This window comes from Heterocephalus glaber, unplaced genomic scaffold, assembly GCF_053883595.1.
Source record: "Heterocephalus glaber isolate CG9 unplaced genomic scaffold, H.glaber_assembly_v1.0 deba00001097, whole genome shotgun sequence".
Taxonomy (NCBI): domain Eukaryota; kingdom Metazoa; phylum Chordata; class Mammalia; order Rodentia; family Bathyergidae; genus Heterocephalus; species Heterocephalus glaber.
In genome coordinates this window covers 29,586-41,799 of record NW_028258191.1, presented here as the reverse complement: position 1 = coordinate 41,799, position 12,214 = coordinate 29,586, and the positions used below count along the sequence as shown (strand labels likewise).

Here is a 12,214-nt window from a genome sequence, read left to right as displayed (position 1 = left end):
GAGAGCCCCGACTCTAAAACACCAGGGGTTTTTATAGAAGTTACAGCAAGGCACGGGGTTTCCAAAAAGGTGCGGGGTTTCAATTCACATGCAAATCACATGATTGGCTAGCATTTAGCAAGTTTTAAAAGTTTAAACCTAATTGGTTGGGCCTTGTGCGCTGAACTGCAAACGGCTGCTCAAGTCATCGAAAAGAACACCTGGGATACTGGGGTATTGGGGTAACTACTGATTAGCTGTGGCAGGCCATGAGAAGAGCATCTGGGACATTGAGGCAGCTACTGATTAGCTGTTGCTAGGCTAGTTGCTAGGGGACTGCTGAACATTATCACAGGTAGGTGGCCAAAGTATATCTTGTGGTTTTTTTCTGGAACTAGAATTTATGTCCAGGCCACCTTACTCTAAGATGGGGCCAAATTTTAAAATGGAGTCACTCAGGTCTCACATTCTGCATGACTGGGGACCTCGGTAGGGTGTGGGCAGACCTACCTGTCTGCAGCGGGGTGATTCGGCATCTTCCGCTTGACTCAGGACCTCGGTAGGGCGTGCACAGACCTGCCTGTCTGCAGCGAGGTCAGTGCGTCAATTTCTTATGTGACCTTTGTTAGTTTTTCTCTTTCAGGAAATATGTCCATTTTATCAAAGTTAATGAATGTATTGGACTTAAGTTGTTTAAAATCTTCCCTTATCCCCTTGTCCTTTAAAATTCTGTACAGTCTTTAGTGCTATCTCATTTGTGAGGTCTGTTTTTTGTTTGTTTTTGTTTTCTTTTTCAGTTTTTTGAGACAGGATCTTGCTATGTAGCCCAGGCTGAACACCTCCTGCTTCAGCCTCCCAAGTGCTGGGATTATAGGCCTATGCCACCATGTCCAGTGCAATTGTGAGGTTTTAAACATATTCTTTCATCATGGAAAGTACTTTTTACAGTTTGAATCCTCTTATTTCATTTGGGTTTCTTTTTTGGCTCACATTATGGATCCGTGTTTGAAAATATTGTAAGTAGACAACTGGAGAAGAGGAAAGGCATGAGTAGAGGGAGTAAAAGAGAGTGAAATAAATCAATGTATGCACTAACAAAAAAGAAAAAATTACTCCATGTGCACTTGAAACTAATAATTTTGTCCTGCTATTATTATTATTGAGTGATTTGTAAAATTTTTATTTTTTCTATCCAATTAAAAGTGGAGCCAGGTGTGGTGGCACATGCCTTAAATCCCAGCACTGTGGAAGGTGAGGCAAGAAGATTGCCTTGAGTTCAAGGCCAGCCATGGGTATTTAGTAAGTTTAATGCCAGCCTAAACTACATAACAAGACTCTGGGTCAAAAAACAAGAAGAAAAGAGGGATATTGAAATCTCTTACTATAATTGTGTATTTTTCCATTTTCTTTCTATCAGGTCTTTCTTTCTTGACTCTTTTCAGGTTACAAAAATGTTTAGGAATGTTACAGGGTCATGATGAATTGACATCTTTCTCATGAAATGTCTTCTATTCCTGCTAAGATAGTTTTTACTCAGAAATCTACTTTGCCTTTTATTAATGTCACCACTCCAACTACCCTGATGAGTGTTAGCATCTACACTTTTGGCTAAATTTATGGTTTCTTACTCAAGTGGATTCTTTGTCTATTTAAGTATAGAAAGACTCATGGAGATACAACAGTATTAAGCAAACACTACAATAAAAATGATTCACAGCAGGGCTGGGGATTTAGCTCAGTAGTTCTGCCACCTCCCTCACAAGCACAAGGTTCCAAGTTCGATCCCTGAGACCAAAAAAACCCAAAAAAGATTCATGGCAAATCTAGTAAATATTCCTTATTCAATGATTCAGTTATGGTCCTGCAATGAGGTCATTAATTGAATTTGTTATTACATGAGGAATTGTACATTTTAATACTCAGAACAAAGAAATGGTCAAAGGAAACTCCAACTTGATGACTTTTCTATTTGCACCATTTTTACATGCAGTATCAGTACTCTAATGTAAAAAAGAACATAAAGCTATATTGTACTATGTGGTACAATCAGCAAAAATTAGAGTACTTTGTAAACAAGGTGTATTATAGAAAAAAAAAACCAAGGCTCTATAAACAAGATGTACAGAACTGCACACACAAAAAAGATGGTCTTCAGTTGAAGTGGCAGGTGGTAAGTCTGAAGAGCATGCCTCAGTTGTAAGTCCAAAAAGTCATTAAACAGGGAGGTCATTAAATGAGGAATATTTATCATGGGTACTACAGTGGGTAGAAGTTTGAAGAGAAATGGGTTATTTCTGTCATCTCAAAGAAGCTCCCCATGATACTTATTAGTTACAAAGGTGAAATAGTAACTGTATGGCAGAGCCCTGTCAAACACCACAATAGACACCAGACCCATAGCCATAGCACCGGTAACAATGCGGTGACACTGTGTGTGTCCACACAGCACGTGGGGGAGTGCGCCTCATCTCCAGAGTGTCCTTGCCAGAATGTTTAACCCTACTGTAATAAGAGAAAATGGGCAGAGCAAGGGGGATACTCTGTCAAAAGCTAAAGAGAGACCAAAGAAGAGTTTCAGACTGGAGGAGGTTTTGGGCCCAGACAAGCAAAGATTATGTGGCCCAGAGTGGATTCTGGATGGGAAGAAGCCTTTGGTGGGCAAGCAGGTGAAACCCAGTGAATTCCCCATGCAGCAATAGTGTATAAATGGCAGTTTCCTAATTTGGAGGGGTTGTTTTGGGTCACAGGTACAGTTAGAAGCCAGGTGAAGGGTTTACAGGAGGTTTACACTATTGAGGCATTTGGCTAACTATCAAATTGTCTCAAATTAAAAGTTTAATATAAAACTAATACCTAAAATGTTTCCTGTAGCCAGCATAGATAGATTTTCCAGGGGTGCTTTTTGATCCACTGTGATAGTGTCTGCTTTTCAATTGGTTAGCAATATGGTTTTAACGTGCTTATTCATTTAAGTTCAACCTAAGCCCATCATGTAGCTGTTTACTAGTGCCCCCCATTGTTGTGTTGTGTTTCCTGTTTGTCTTCTGTTAGCTTTAAACTTGTTTTCACTGCCACTGTTTTGGGCCACAATATTGATGCAGGGATGGGACAAGTCAAACCTCGCCCAGGGTTGGAAATATGGTTTTATTGGAATTCTGTGTGTTTAGCAATCGGCGCTCTCTGCTTTTGTGTTTCAGGGGCAGAGTTCACGTGCAGCGGACACCTTGTAGTTTGGAAGGGTGGATCCATCTTCTGTCTGATTCCTCCTGGGAAAAGCTTGCCAAGTTTTGCTCGAAGTTCTACAGGCCTCCATGTGGAAGTCCCCAAAACCATTCTTACTTATTCCCAGTATTCTGCCCCGATCACAAGTTTCTGTCTCTCCAGTGGGAAGCATGCTGCTCCCATCCAGGCTACAGCAGGGCTGTGTGAAGAGTGGAAGCTTCATGCCTGCAATGCTCCAATGCGTGTGTTAGGGCTATGACTTGATGTTCTCCCAAAGCCTCGTGCAGGCATGGGTGGAGCTTTGCTTGGAACTGATTCCTGGTGCAATGTTAGGCTCCAGGGCACTGACTGAGAGTGGAAGTACTACCCTCCCTAAGTAATCGGCATCAGATGAAAGGGGCTGAAAGGCTCAGTTTAGAGCTCCTCCCCTTCCCTTGTTGCTTTTGCTGTCTTCCTAGGCCTAGACTGTTGCCCCTCTCCTAACCTGCCCTGGAGCCAGCCGATTACAGACTGAAACCTCTACAAACAGTAAGCCAAATAAACCTTTCCCCCTTTAACTTTGGGTGTTGGGTATATTGTCTCAGCAACAAGAGCAAAATAACTAACACAACTTGGTACCAGAGAAGTGGGGTTGTTGGTGACATATTACCTGGTAATGTGGCTCAAGAGCCTTTGAAACTAGTTTGTGGAAAGGGGAAGAGTTAGGAAAGGCTGAGCGATGCTGGCTGAAAAAGTACGGCTGAAATGCCTTAGTGTTCTGTATGGGAGGTTCTCGTCAGAGCTCAGAAGACCTGAAAGCCAGTTCAGACCAGGCTTGGGAGGTTTCTGCCAGGAAGGAGGACAGCATTGGCTGCTGGACTCCAGACAATGTGTGTTGTACCTTGGCAGAAAGTTTGTCTGCACTTTGCTCATGTCGAGAGACTTTGCCTGAGACTGAGATTAAGAGTGGCAGACTAGCCTGCCTCAAAACCTCAAGGTCCCAAGTTCAATCCCGGGTACAAAAAAAAAAAGAGTGGCAGACTAATTAATCTTGCAGAAGATATTTCAAGGCAGTCTAATGATGAGGCCATGGCATGGCTACTGTTGGGGGGTTTTAGCTAGATTTATGTTGAGAATCAAAAGCAAAGAACCCAATAGAATGATTTAAAACATTTTGAGGGCCAGAGATGCAGCTTAGGAGGCATTGTCTGCCTGGCAAACATGAGGCCCTGAGTTCAATTCCCAATTCCAAAAAACCATTTTGAGTTTGGCCAGAAAAGAAGCTCCAGTAAAATTGCTGCCTACAAAGTCCATATAGAACAAAGGAGATCTTGACTGCAGAGAAATAAACCAAATAGAAAGATGGCCTGAGGGCCTCACCGGAAGCAGCAGAACTCCACCCTTTGCAGCCTCCTAGTTGCAAAAGTGAAAGAATTTGCTTTGACAAGAAAGCCCCGGAGCACTATGTTCGGGAAGGTTGAAGGTCGCAGCCTAGAGAATTTGTTCGGTGAGATTGGATTCAGAGAGCTCAGCTATCCAGGCCCTCGACCCCTACAGCCCAGAGAAGGGGAAGCCCAGCTACTGCCCCAGCTGGCAGCCACCCTTGGTGTCACTTACGGGGCCTGGTTTTAGTTGCACGCAGAGTGGAAGAGTTGTGGGCTCAGGAAGGCTTCCAGCCTGATGTCAGAGGAGGGCCCGGGGCCAGGCAGCGCCCCTGGGAGGGCGGCCTGTGAAGCTGTGAGCCTGCAGCCACAGGTGCAGTGGGAGTCCCAGAGGTTTGGGGAAGCCAGGACCGTGGCTCATTGAAGAAAACTGCAAGGAGGCAGCAGAGCAGACCCGGGAGAGAAGCCTCGGGAGCTACAACCATCTGCAGTGCGCTAGGGGCGAAGCCACAGAAGCCCTTGGGAGTTCACACCTTGCCACACCTTGCCGGGATGCTGGAAGTCGAACTGTGGGATTTCATGTTTGCCCTGCTGGACTTTGGACTCACTTTGGTCCCCTTCCTTTCGGCCCCCCTGTTGATAGCTTTTGGAGTGGTAATGTTTATCTTGTGCCCTTGAATGTTGAAAGTGTCCAACCTTCTTTTCAGTTGCACAGGGGCTTGCTGCTCAGGGTTGACCTTACGTTTCTGAGGAGACTCTGGACTCGGACTTTTCAGCAGTGCTGACGCTGTTAGGACTTTGGCAGCTCTTGGAGACGAACTCAATGCTGTTCCCATAGAGGGATGAGCATGAGCCTTAGGGGGCCAGGGGCAGAATGTTATGGCTCACAGCTTGATGCCCCCCCCCAACCTATGCAGTCCTAGGTGGAGCTTTTTCTGGAGCTGATTCCTGAGGCGATGCTAGGCTCAAGGGCTCTAGGAGTGAGGCCAGGAGCGCTGCCTGCCCAAGTCATCTTCATAACATAAAAGGGGCAGAAAGATGGGGCTGAGGGCCCTTCCCTCTTCCCTCATTGCTTTTGCTGTCTTCTGCCACCTTGGAGTCAGTCAATGATGGTCTGAAACCTCTGCCTACTGAAACTGTGAGCCAGATAAACCTTTCCCCTTTTAACTTTGGGTGTCGGGTATTTTTGTCTCAGCAACCAGAGAAAAGTAACTAAGGCGGTGTGAGTCCCATTCACATTGCATTCCTGACTCTCAGTCATGACCTTCACTACTGCTTGACCACTTTCATGACTTTAAAGAGTCTGTCTGGGATCTTATGAACTCACACTGGTTGGATGCTACTCCTTCTTCCAAAAAAGAGACAGGTTCAGAGGGCCCGAGTGACTCTCCCGGGTCCTGTGTCTCCTCAGTGGCAGTGGCAGGCCCAGGTCTGCACCAAGGCACTCTGGGTCCCCAGGCCCCTTGCTTCTCCAGCTCCATCTACCTCTCCAGGCTGCTTTTGTGTATGTCCACGTGTGCCTGGCAGCAGCATTAGCACTTACTCTGAGCCAGCATAGCCACCCCAGGCCTGGATTGATGACAGTGTCAGCACAGGTCTGTAAAGAAAGGGGTCATTTTAAACATCAATAAACCATTATTCAATTTGAAAAAAATGACAGCTTCCTGTTGACATTCATTTCACTTATCATTATACCTTCCTTGTTTAAGTTTGCTTGAATCAAGATCCAAATAAATCTCACACAGTAAAGTCTGTACAGCAGTCCCTTTATTTCTCCTTTTTTTTTGGTACCGGGTATCAAACTCAGGTCCTTGCACTTGTGAGGCAGGCAGCAGAACCACTGAGCTAAATCCCCAGCCTCATTTCTCCTTTTTATTTCTTTGTTAAGTGACAATATAAATATGGGGCTGAGGGTATAGGTCAATTGTAGAACACTTGCCTAGCATGCACAAGGCCCTGGGATTGATCCTCAGTGCTGGAAAAACAAATAAACAAAAAAGATAATATAAATATATAGCAATAAATATAGTGTGGGTATACATGACAGCTCATCGCATGGGGTTTAGGTAAGTGTGTATCTTGTCCAATGATGGAGGGAAGCCTGCTTTCTTGGAGAACCCCCATGTCCTGTGCTGGAGCCTGAGCTGTCACAGTGGTTTGGAAGCTCTTCCTCCCACCCTGCCCAGCCTCCTGTCTTCCAGGAAGGTCCTCACCTGGGAAGACTGGGGGGAGCCCCTGTTCTCTGTTCACCCAGTGTGGCTTCTGCAGGGGAAGAACTTTGCATGTCTGGCCTGAAATCTGGCGGGCATCTGGGACAGGCTGGGCAGTGTTAGGAGTTGAGAGGCATCTCCAGAGCCCTGCTTGCTCACCTCGGTCTGGATCACCAATGGCAGACTGCCCAGGATTTTTATCATTTGCAAAGACTAAGACATAGATTCTGACAACTCAGTAAAAGACAGGCACAGAATTCATAGAAATTTGGGTAGAGTCACTAATGGAATTCTGAAGATAAGTTAGGCATTTAAGGCTCCAACAGTAAGTGTGTGTGTGTGTGTGTGTGTGTGTGTGTGTGTGTGCACTGACTGACTGAGCCTGTGCTCCTCCCAAATATCAATACAAAATGATATTTAATTGGTTTGGGTTTCAGTTAAACATTTTAGTAAAATCAGATTGAGAATGCCACAGACACTATTGTAATAAAGAGGAACTTTATTACTGGAACTGGCTCATTAACTCCACAGACAGAAAGTGCACCTCTCAGTGCATTGAGCTGTGCTGATTTCAGGGCCAATGGGGCTGATGACGCACTCAGCCTTGTGGGTGAGGGGAGCAGCAGACACCAGGAAGGGAGGGGCAGGATATCAGGTTGGTCCTCACCCCACCCCACCCCACAGAGCTCAGCTGCTCACCACATCCATCAAGGTCAGCTGCCCTGCCAGCAGCTTGGGAGAGAAGGCTAAGAGCACCTTCTGCAAGGACCTGTCCTCGTCAGCAGCAGCAGAGAGGCAGGAGTGCTGTGGAGCTGGCTTCTGCTTCTCTCCTGTCTCCAGAGGAGGCTCTTTCTCTGGTGCTGGCTCTGGCTGCAGAGCTAGCCCGTGGTATTCTGGACATGGAGCCGGAGCTAGGAGGAGGAAAGTTTAGCAGTGTCAGTCACTTGCCAGTTCCCTGCGGAGCATAGAAAAGACATCCTGGCCATTTGGGGGATTCCAATGCCCAACCAAAAGCCATGAAAGCCTTCCAGACTGCTGTGGCCCTCATCATCTGTTTTGGCCTTGTGGGGCTCTAGATATTCCACCTGAGCAAGGGGAAGGCACAAGGGAGGCTCCATGTCTGCTCCAGGTGAGTTCACTTGCAAGCCGGCCCTTTTGATCTTGATTTGGGGAATGTCCAGTGGATGGTGCCATTTGGACCAGGTTTCCAAAATGGGAGAGGTGGTGCTGGGGAGAGACGAGTGAGCAGCAGAGTCAGAGGCCCAGGCTTTTCTTCCACCCTGCCTCTCTGAGACAGCATCGTGTCTTGTGTGGTCCTCTGCGCCTCGGTGTAGAGGAAAGCTGACCCCACCCCAAGCCCTCTGTGACTGTCCTAGCCTTGGCTGACTTTGTCCCACTAGGCTAATGCTAACATGGGTTTCCACTTCACACTGATGATCAGGAGACAGCTTCAGAATTGCACCCAGCTTTGATATAAAAGATTTTATATGTTTGTCTTGTTAGCAGGACAAGACCAAAGGGCCTGGGTACATAAAGAAGGTGTGTGGAAGTGATTTATAAAGGAAATATATATGTTGTTGGTTTCAAGTTTGTTATAAAAGGTTTACAGGAATAGAGGTTTCATTCCTTCTGATTTTAATTCTACAAGAGATCTCTGTTAATTGACTTACAAAAAGTTTTAAATAGTCTTATTTATAATTATACACCTAAAATTATAGAGAGATTATAATTCTTTTGGCCTAAATATATTTGAGTGCACCCTAGTTTTAGAAATTGTCTTATATCTTTGTTTTTTGTCCAATCGTACAGCTGTTTTGTTTATAGATAAAGGTTATTAAGTTCAAGGCATGCTCCCCTTGGTGAACAAAGGAGTGGCCGCATGGAAATATTTTCCAGTCTTTGTTCACTAGGGGAACCTCAACAGTTTTCATCTTACAACAGACTGAACCGATAGTTTTCATAGCCTTATAAAAGACTTACAGGAATAAATATCATTTAAATATATTATTATACTGTTTATATCAATTGTCATCAAAGGGATAAATTCTAAATATGTTATTATGGTGTGCTTACACTGGTCATTTTCAAAGGACTAAATATCCTGTAAAAAACAACAATAACAAGGTTTTATTTTTTCTAGTGTACTAAATGTATTTGTACTTTCTGACTGTACAGGTTTGCTAATATTTGTTTATGATAATAACCTCTTTTTGGTTCAGGTATTTGCCTTTTCATACCCTCTAGCTATTTATGATAACAGATACATATATGGGCTATTTTCTTTAGATGGTATCCTATCAAAAGATTATTTATTTATTTATTTGTTTTTTAAAGATAATAATTTAGATAACTTTTGGTGTTTTTAAAAAATGAGTACGTTTAACAATGGCTATTTTATATCAAGATGGACATTTAAATGTGTTACAAAGGTAAAGTCATCATAATTGTCATGTTAAAATATTATTTGTGGCTCTTTTTCTGTTAATATTCTACAGGAATTCAACTAGTAAAAAACAACCATGACTGATAACAGTAACAGTGCTCTATATTTGAAATTCCAAAATGCTTGCTATTCTGGTAAAACTATAATAGTTAAGTTCATTATTCTTGTTACCATGCTAATGCTATTGACCTTCTCTTCTGGATGTTCAACAACTAAAGTTTGGAGACCAGAACTAAAAGGTAACTGGGCTATGAGGACAGCCAATATTTTGGCCCTGGCCCCTCAAGGTCAACAAAGTTCCAGGACATGAGAGAACCTTCTCTACAGGGTCCTACATCTTTGGTAAGTCACTCAACCTCCTAAACTGGGAGATTGCTGGACACCAGAGGACAATATACTGTGTGCCAAAGGAGGGTCACCAAGAAAAATATCTCCAATGCTTTCACTGAAAGCAACTTGGTCAAGCAAGGTCATGACCCATCCAGACGGCTGACACGGACAGAGGAGCAGAGAGGCACTATGCATGGTTCCAAAGTAATGGCCTGGGGAGACTTAACTGACCTTAATAGATAACAAGAAGTTCATATTGATTGACATAGGTCTCGTTTTAACTTGGTCTTAAACACCCAGCAGAAAAAATAACCAAAAGAGGTATACAACAATGACATAATAATAAAGCTAGACTCCAGAAAAATTAAGGCACAGCCCACCCATTAAAATCTTTTGGTTCACTCATGACATAGCCATTTCAAAAAGACAAAACTTTGGGTACTAAATAGAAGCAAAAATCATTAATTAGCTACAAGTGTGTACAGATTCTTTTCAAAAAAATTAAAAGAAGTTCTTTATGGATAACCAATCCTAGAAACCACTGGTCTCCAGATCTCTCCTTTTAGATAAGTGTTTTTCTGATTCTGTGATAACTAATTAACTATTGTGTAGTGATCAAAAAAACAAAACAAAACAAAACCAAAAAACCATAAAGTAAGAGTATTGGGAAAAAATCACCTGCTTGTCAGCCACAGTCAGGATAAGTTCTAAACCAAGCAGCTACAAGATTTATCCCTTTTAAAATAATGTACATCCTTGTTCTCTGTTTATGATGCCTCTTCTCATTGTGCTCATATTTCCTGGATACCTACCTGTGTCTAAAAAGATCAAGCCTTTTATGTTACACTTGATCACCTCAAGTTGGCCAGGGTCCTTGTGGAGGTTATCAGTTCTCTTTATTTTTAAATATATCTAGGAGGCTTCCAAAAACTGAGAGATACAGGAATAAAACTGTCCTGGCCTTGAATTTAAAGGACAAGTCAGGTTCACAGTAACACTACACTCATCGGTAGGTTGGCGTCCAAAAGACATTTGCTCAGTTACATACACCTTTTATATTCCAAAAAAAGGATTATAAAGATTATATAAATTGTGTTTATCACTTTTCCACTCATTCTCTAAGAGCAAGGACATGACACAGGGGCCCTTAGATCAGGAGCTATGATCTCTTCCATAACAGTCTTTTACTTCTATAACAAATGAGCCCCTAAACATCCAGCTGTCTCTGTAAAACCTATGTAAATAATAAATAAAAAATTACATGTCAAATGAAAAAAATTAAAACTCAATGGGCCAGATAGATATGCCCCCAAGGTACTAATCAATGGTGGGGCACGTTTGGTTCCTGGAGCTCATGGCTCGCCTGGCTACTACTACTCTTGGGACCCCTCAGTATTATCTGTTTAATTCTCTGTTTTGGACTGTGCCTGGTTCGCTGTTTTCAAAATTTCTTGCAGGAACGATTGAGGGCATTCAGCAGCCAGACAGTCACAGAGTTCATCATGGCAGGGTACCAGCCAGTACAGCAAAAGGAAGAGGTCCCCACTTGCCACCGGCCTCATGAGATCCAGGTCTAGCCCTGATCTTCACCTCTGGTCAGCAGGAAGCAGCTTCAGAAGAAGAGACCTTCGCCCAACTATCATACAACAAAAGCCTGGAATGATAGGTCTCCCACCACCTCAGCAGCTATTATGTATCGTAGCTGCCCTCTTCCTATGGTGACTTGCCCCCTCCCCTGTGTGATGCCATGCCAAGATGGCTGCTCCCACCAAAGAATAAACCCTTCTTCCCAGCATGCCCCTGTTCCCGCCTAGAAAGTAACCTAATACTCGCTCACCTCCTACCACCTAGTGACATCACCGGCTCCTCCATTCCCTAATCACTCCCTCACTCAACCCCACCTCAGCCCCTATAAACCCCACCCCAGTCTCTATAAAAGACTCTCCCTGCCCCAGCCATATTGCTTTTGTCTCTCCTTTGTTCAGAGACAGCCCGGCAGATCTGTTCCCCTAACAAAGGCTTGCTGTGGCCTGGTCTGGTCTTGGTCTTTGGCCATTTTACCTGACACCATCTTAATTGTATATAAATCTAAAACTCGTAATATCTATAAGCTGTACTATGAGTTGTTGTTTTTTTTGTTTTTCTTTCTTTTGGTACCGGGGATTGAACTCAGGACCTTGTGCTTGTGAGGAAGGCATGGTGCCACGGAGCTAAATCCCCGGCACTTCAAGCTCTGTTATGTACACGTAGCCACTCCTCAAATGATTGTGAACTGCACAATAAAAATGAACAACAATGTAAACTGCAGGCCTAATTTCTAACACTGAATCTCCCACCCTCAGCCACAATAGAACCCTAAATGTATTCCTAAACCTCAACCAAGTCCCAACAAAAACCACAACCCAAACTGCACCTTGCCCCTTGGTCCCAAGCCACTTCCTCACCCTAACTGTAGCGAAACTTTGAGGATGCGACCTCATTTCCTTGGTATTAGAACCCAAAGAAACTGGGTGCCCTTCTGAAGCTGTCTCCCGTCCTGACCCCTTGGAGGGAGACAGAGAAGAGGGGAGGATGAGCTGTTGCCATTTTCCCGCTTTCTGAAGGTCTAGCCACAGAAAGGACCACAATCCGAGCCTTTTCCAACCTTGGCTTGGCTCTGGCCACAGATG

General features: G+C 44.0%; 1 long non-coding RNA gene across 1 annotated transcript; it reads left to right on the top strand.

The window, feature by feature from the left end:
• The first annotated feature begins 7,438 nt into the window (after window positions 1-7,438).
• Window positions 7,439-11,847, top strand: LOC147828414 (uncharacterized). Its single transcript, XR_015450826.1, has 2 exons — window positions 7,439-7,901; window positions 9,434-11,847. It is a non-coding gene; the product is annotated as an uncharacterized LOC147828414 (long non-coding RNA).
• The last annotated feature ends 367 nt before the right edge of the window (window positions 11,848-12,214 follow it).